Raw genomic sequence first — 7,754 nt, 5'->3', positions numbered from 1 at the left:
CAAGTACAATCAAGCACGAGATCAAAACTATACATGAAGACCCGGTCTACAGACGACCATACAAATATGCCCAGATACATGATCAGGAGGTAAACCAGCAAATCAAAGATATGATCAGGCAGGGAATAATTCGAAAGTCGAATTCTCCTTACTGCTCGCCCATATCTATGATTCCGAAGAAGATAGATGCTTCAGGAAAGCAAAAATATCGAATGGTAGTAGACTATAGAAGTCTAAATGAAATAACAGTTAAGGACAAATTCCACGAATGGATGAAATCCTAGACAAACTAGGTAAATGTCAGTATTTTACGACAATCGATTTTGCAAAAGGTTTCCATCAAATACCCATGGAACCTAGCTCAATCCCCAAAACTGCGTTCTCCACTAAGCATGGACATTACGAGTTCACTCGTATGCCCTTTGGGCTAACCACTGCCCCAGCTACCTTCCAAAGATGTATGAACAATCTGCTAGAAGAGTTAATCTTCAAAGATTGCTTTGTATACTTAGATGACATCATTATATTTTCCACTTCATTGGAAGAACACTTGTTGTCACTAAGGAGAGTATTTGGAAAGTTGAGAGACGCCAACTTGAAGCTACAAATGGATTAATGTGAATTCATGAAAAAGGAAACTGAATTCCTAGGTCATGTAGTCACTACTGAAGGAATAGTACCAAATCCAGGCAAAATCTCTGCCATTGTCAAATTTCCAATACCAGAAACGACTAAAAAAATAAAGTCATTCTTAGGTCTGTGCGGGTTCTACAGGAAATTCATTCCTAATTTTGCAAACATAGCAAAACCCATGACACTCAAACGAAAGAAAGGAGCTGTCATAGACCCCAAGGAAGAAAAGTACGTCGAGGCATTTGAGAGACTAAAAGTACTCATCACCTCAGACCCTATCCTTGCGTTCCCAGACTTTGACAAAATGTTCATGGTAACAACCGACGCTAGTAACATAGCATTGGGAGCGGTTTTGTCACAAGAACACAAACCGATCTGCTACGCTAGCAGAACCCTAAATGAACATGAAATAAACTATTCAGCCATCGAAAAAGAATTATTAGCGATCGTATGGGCAACCAAGTATTTCCGTTCATACCTGTTCGGTAGAACATACGAGATACAAAGCGATCATAAACCCTTGATTTGGTTGAACAACCTCAAGGAGCCAAATATGAAATTACAAAGGTGGAAAATAAAACTGAATGAGTTTGATTTTAAAATGAAATATCTACCAGGCAAAGAAAATCATGTAGCTGATGCCTTATCAAGGGTAAAGATTAATGAAAATCTCCTTGGAGAAGCTTCCAATAGCGTTGGTGAAACTGTACATAGCGCACAGGAAGACAATCTAAATCACATTGCTATCACCGAAAGACCAATTAACTATTACAATCGGCAAATTGAGCTAATAAAAGGCAATGAAGATAAGGTAGAAACAATTCGTTATTTTCACAAGCTAATCATCAAGATCACGTATAAGGAAATGACTAACACCTTAGCGAAGGATATAATAAAGGAATATCTTTGCACCAAAAAGAGCGCATTATATTTCCATAACGAAATAGATTTTCCTCCATTCCAAAAAGCCTATTTAGAAATCATTAATTCTAACAATATAACCAAAGCTATTAAATCAAGCACGAAACTCCTAGATATTCAGAATTACGCTGAATTTAAAGAAACCATATTAAAGAATCATAAAGGCTTACTCCATCCAGGGATAGAGAAAACCGTCAATTGGTTTAGGGGAAAATACTATTACCCGGATTATCAAAAACTAATCCAAAACATCATAAACGAATGTGCTACTTATAATATTGCCAAAACAGAGCATAGAAATACGAAGTTGGCATTCGAAACTACACCGGAAATACTGAACATCAGAGAGAAATACGTCATAGATTTCTATATGGTTGGTAACCAACAGTTCCTATCATGTATTGACGTATACTCGAAGTTTGCCACTCTTGTAGAAGTAAAAAGTCGTGACTGGTTAGAAGCAAAAAGAGCCATCATGAAAGTTTTTAACGAGATGGGCAAACCAATTGAAATCAAAGCCGATAAAGATTCAGCTTTTATGCACAGCATTGCAAGCACGGCTGAATGCGGAAAACGTCAAAATAGAGATCACTTCCAGCAAAAATGGAATATCTGACGTAGAAAGATTTCATAAAACAGTAAATGAAAAATTAAGAATAATATCTAGCGAGGATAACCCAGAAGATAGATTCACGAAGTTTGAATTAATTCTTTATACTTATAATCATAAAACCAAACATAATACCACAAATAGGACACCAGCTGATATATTCATTTATGCAGGCTCACCTGATTATGACACCCAACTAAATAAAGTGAATAAAATCACTCAATTAAATAAAAACCGCATAGAGTATGAAGTAGATACCCGCTATAAACTATCACCTCTAGTTAAGTCTAAGATAACAAATCCTTTCAAAAGGACGGGCGAAATTAGACAAGTAGACGAAAAACATTATGAAGAAAAGAATAGGGGTAGGAAAATAACTCATTATAAATCAAAATTCAAGAAAAAGAAGAAATCTAATAGAAGCAAATATAATAATTCCAGAGAAACCGAGGAAGTTAATGGAATCGGCGAACTTCAACACAATTAAAATCCTCATCTTCCTCATAATTACCATCGTAATGGCACAGGGCCAAAACATAGAAATAAATCCTATAAAATCCCAAAACGGATATATGATATTCAAAACTGGATCGATTAACATACCTATCAATTACGAATAACATTATCTAACTGTTAATGTAACTAAAACCGAAGAACTATACCAAAATTTATTAATGCAAGCCACTAAATTCCAGGACATAATCCAAATAAAATATCTAGTAGACAAATTGCAAAGAGAAATGAACGGGCTAAAAATAACCAAAAGAAATAAAAGAGGCCTAATCAATATAGTAGGAACAGCCTACAAATAGCTCTTTGGAACACTAGATCAGGAAGATAAAGTCGATTTGGAACAAAAAATAGAAAATTTAGCCAGCCATAGCATTCAAATGAATGAACTAAATTTGGTAATAGATGCAGTTAATAGCGGAATAAACGTTATAAACAAACTAAATGAAGAAAAAGACAGGAATCAACAAATAGAAATTTTGATATTCAATCTACAACATTTCACAGAATATATCGAAGATATAGAACTAGGTATGCAATTAACTAGGCTCGGTATATTTAATCCAAAATTATTCAAACAAGACTACCTGGAACAAATAAATTCTGAGAAAATACTAAATATAAAAACCTCCACATGGCTAAAATCCGATACCAACGAAATTCTAATAATTTCCAACATTCCCAAAGACATTACAAAAGTGACAGTGACACAGTGGAGAATAGATCAATAGCCAAAATCTATATGTACATGCGTATATGCTACAGCTAAATTGCCAAATTGACCGCGACGTGTGTGCAAAGAATACAACAAACAAACTGAAAATCACCGCGTCGGTCGTGCAATACCCTGTCTGCAGCTATATACCAAAGGAGATTTATATACCATCTACCAAAGAAGATCCAAGTGGAGCATCCAGCATCAGAAGAGGAGAGTACAGCACCTGGAACTTCCAATCTTATCAAGAGGTATTTGTGCAAAAATTTAAAGCTCGAGTGAAGACGAAAAGATTAAAAAACTCGCAATTATTGTCTTGTGCTGAAACAATTGCACCTCGCTTTCAATTCTTGGCACATACGTATGACATAGTAGAGCTAGATTTGCATGCTGCAGTTAGAGTTGAGCATATATATTAATACATATATACATATGTACATCTAACCCTCTTGGACGCAATAACTACACATATAACTCATTTTAACTGCAATCGCTGTCACCACGTATACACAACATCCATTCTTCAGAACTACAGCGGTAAAAGTTTTCGTTGTCGCTTGTAACCATTGCTGTTCGTTGCTATTCTTGTGTGGTTTTCGTGTACGCGCCAGCCAAGCGACGCTCTACCCTAAATTTGTCCGGTATATTGGTTTTTCACCTCGTTTGGGTACAATTACCCATTATTTCATTGAGCGGCATTAAATACGATTATTAGAAACGATCTTTCGCCTTCAGTTGCTTGTATTGAGAATCAATATGACCTCAAAAGCCAACAATATCGCCCTTGAAGAGCTGAAGAAAAAGCGCAGTTGCCGTGTCAAAGGCATTCGTTTATTAGCGGACCGTTTAGAAGCCGTTTATTCCGCTGGTATTGACGGAGCTCGAGTGCAGACTCGAAACGCTGACGCGTAGCATTGACACGGCACGCGAACTTCAAGAGAAGATTGAAGATATAGACATTGACGATGAATTTGGAGTCGAGTTGGAAGAACTCTCAATTGCCACAAAGGCAAAATTAATGTCTCTCATTTGCGCATTGAAGACAGCTGATGAGACAAAACCGGCAGTACCAGCTTATGGTGGCCCAACTCGTGCTCGCCTTCCGAAGTTAGCTCTGCCGCAGTTCAGCGGCAACTTTTCGGACTTTAAAAACTTCATAGGCTTATTTGAGACTCTAGTTCACAATGACCAAAGCATTCCAATTATCGAAAAGTGCAACCGTTTGCTTTCGTGTCTCTCCGGTGAAGCGTTGGGAACAGTTAGGGCTTTCCAAGTAACCGAGACCAACTACGAGAAAGCAATGGCTAGCTTAAAACGGGTCTACGATAATGATTGTCTGATCTTTAAAAATCTTCCCAAAATGACCCAGCAATCAGCATCGTCCTTAAGGAACCTTATCGATACCGCCTCATCCATATATGGTTCGTTGTTGTCGATAGGCGATGATAAAAAGATCTCGAATGCGATGATTATTCATCTCGTCTTGAGCAGAGTCGATCCGGTGACCAAAGAGAAATGGGAAGAACAGCTCGATTATGATAAACTGCCACTTTGGACTGACTGTGAAAAGTTGCTTAATCGCAGACATCAGCATCTTTCGGCCGAAAATTCGGACAAACCAAAGCAGGAGCAGAAAGCTGTGCCAAGCAAGCCGCAGAATCGGAGCTCATTCGCGTGTTCCACCGCGAATACCAAAAACCAACAATGCAGCTACTGCAATGCGAAAGGCCATTTGTTGACAGATTGCAGTCCATTTGGTCGGCTGGCAGTAATGCAAAGGTTTGAATTCGCAAAAACTGCATCCCTGTGCATCAATTGTCTGCAACAAGGCCACTCTGTAGTACGATGCAAAGATAAGAAGTGTCGAGTGTGTGGCTGCTCACACCATACCTTATTGCATAGGTACACAGTGGCGAATAAAAGTCTGGCGTTACCTTCACCCCCAGAGAATTCTTCTCCTCCTCCCAATCAGAATCAACCTTCCACTTCGCATGCTCTCCATGCGACAGCTATGGCTAGAGTTATTCGGGCTACGTCGATCGTAAGCGTCCGAATAAATAATGGTGAACATGTTTTGGCCCGAGCTCTGCTTGACTCGGGGTCTCAAACCAATTTTATAACTACGGACTTAGCACAGCGCTTACAGATCCGTAGGGAGGAGTTGTGTATCAACTTGCTTGGTATTGGTGAATCCAATTCACAAGTCAAGAAAAAGCTACACACGGTGGTGAAGTCGCGAATTACTGGTAGTGAGTTTTCGGTTGATTTCTGGATTTTAAGGTCCATTTCGGGGTATCACCCTGATCAAGCACTTAACGTGAGTGACTGGAAAATCCCGAAGAACTTACCACTTGCAGACCCATATTTCTTCAAGCCACAGAATATAGATATGTTGATAGGTGCAGAAACATTTTTCGAACTTTTATCTGTTGGTCAGATTCGACAAGGTCCTGACTATCTGCAGAAAACGCTTCTCGGACTCAGAGTCAACTAAGGCGTTAGGAATATCGTGGCTGCCACACGAAGACGTCTTTAAGTTCCAAATTGACACGTCAGTTATGAGTCTCCGAGCGACAAAACGAAACATATTATCGGTGACATCAAAGCTGTTTGACCCCCTTGGCTTTTTTAGTCCTTTAGGAATTAAGGGAAAGATCCTACTGCAGGAGCTTTGGCTTAACAAGCTAGATTGGGATGAGTCAATTTCAATGAACTTGGAAACAGCATGGAACTTATTAAAAGAATCCTTGGGTCAGTTGGAGAAGATTACCATACCTCGATTTGTGCATACTGATCCCATGTCACCGATTCAAGTACATGCCTTTGCCGACGCATCCATGAGAGCTTATGGAGCCTGCGTCTATATCCGTAGAAAGACTGCAGAAGGTTTCGAGGTCTCCTTGTTGACTGCAAAGTTGAAAGACGAAAACGCTCCCAAGGCTTGAGTTATGTGCCGCTCACCTTCTCGCAGCCCTTTGTCACCGAATCAAATCACTGCTCAAGGTTCCAATTGAGAAAATGATATACTGGTCAGATTCAGAAGTTACTCTTCATTGGATCAGATCCCACCCTTCGTCGTTGTCAACATTCGTTGCGAACCGAGTAGCGGAGATTCAAGAGTGGTCAAGTGAAGCTACGTGGCGCCATGTGCCAACAAAACAGAACCCAGCAGACATAGTTTCGAGAGGTTGTGACGTAGAGGCAATCGTGCAGTCGATCTGGTTTGGTGGACCAGAGTTCTTAAAGTTTGAAGAAGAGAGCTGGCCCAGAAATCCACACTTCGAGCTTTCCGAAGAAGAGCTTCAGATGGAAAGTCGGAAGAAATCGGTCGGACTGTCCGTCGCGGCCAAGCCAAATTATTTAGTGGATGTAATCGAGGGATACTCGTCACACCTCAAACTGCTAAGAGTGTTCGTTTTCGTGTTCCGCTTCATCCGAAAATGCAAAGACAAAAGTCTCAACTTTGGAAAAATTCCGTCATCCGTAGAATACGACGAGGCGTTTCTAAAAATAGTCGAAATAACACAGAGAAAATGAGTCTCAAGAAGATATTGAAAGGGTTCGTAATGGCACCAAGTTAGGCCCCAGTCTTCAGCGTTTGAATCCCTTCATCCGTGAAGAGGCTGGGACTTGGTGCTCTTTTTCGTTGTTGCGAGTTGGGGGGCGACTAGTTAACGCTCCTATGTCATATAATGCCAAGTTTCCCATTTTATTGACAAAACGCTCGCAGTTTGTGCAGACATACGTTCGCTATCTGCATCAAATGAATTTTCATGCCGGGCCACGAGCACTCGTGAGTATCCTTAGACAGCGCATTTGGATAGTGAATGCTCAGGCGGTCTGCAGGGCGACAGTTAGGTCGTGTGTTCGTTGCTTTAAATGCAAGCCTCTACTCCAGACCCAAATGATGGGCAACTTACCCGCAGACCGGCTCCGTGCTCTCCGCCCATTTTCAGTATGTGGCGTTGATTTTTGTGGTCCAGTCTATACGACTCTGAAAATTCGTGGAAGGCCCCCTTATAAGTCCTACATAGCGTTATTTGTCTGTTTTGCGTCCAAGGTGGTTCATTTAGAAATTGTCTCCGATTTGACGACTAATTCCTTCTTATTGGCATTCCAAAGGTTCGTCGGTCGTCGAGGATGTCCGCAACGCGGGAACTGCGACAACGCGACAAATTTCGTCGGAGCAAGTCGCCACTTCAGCGAACTGCGGAAGAGGATAGAAGCGGAAGCGGACGCGATACGCGAATTCGCGTCAAGAAGCGGGTGCGAGTTTGCCTTCATACCGCCTCGAGCACCGCACATGGGCGGACTTTGGGAGGCCGGTGTGAAGTCTGCCAAGGGCCTACTCCTACGGGCAGTCGG

General features: G+C 40.8%; 1 long non-coding RNA gene across 1 annotated transcript; it reads right to left on the bottom strand.

Annotated features, from left to right (window-relative positions):
• Nucleotides 1-7,110: 7,110 nt before the first annotated feature.
• LOC117191948 lies at nucleotides 7,111-7,351 on the bottom strand. The gene is made up of 2 exons (XR_004474118.1): nucleotides 7,310-7,351; nucleotides 7,111-7,229 (listed from the first exon to the last, which is right to left on the bottom strand). It is a non-coding gene; the product is annotated as an uncharacterized LOC117191948 (long non-coding RNA).
• Nucleotides 7,352-7,754: the final 403 nt, after the last annotated feature.

Source organism: Drosophila miranda (assembly GCF_003369915.1).
Source record: "Drosophila miranda strain MSH22 chromosome Y unlocalized genomic scaffold, D.miranda_PacBio2.1 Contig_Y1_pilon, whole genome shotgun sequence".
Lineage (NCBI taxonomy): Eukaryota > Metazoa > Arthropoda > Insecta > Diptera > Drosophilidae > Drosophila > Drosophila miranda.
The sequence above is the reverse complement of the archived record's forward strand: the minus strand, read 5'-3'. Positions and strand labels throughout refer to the sequence as shown.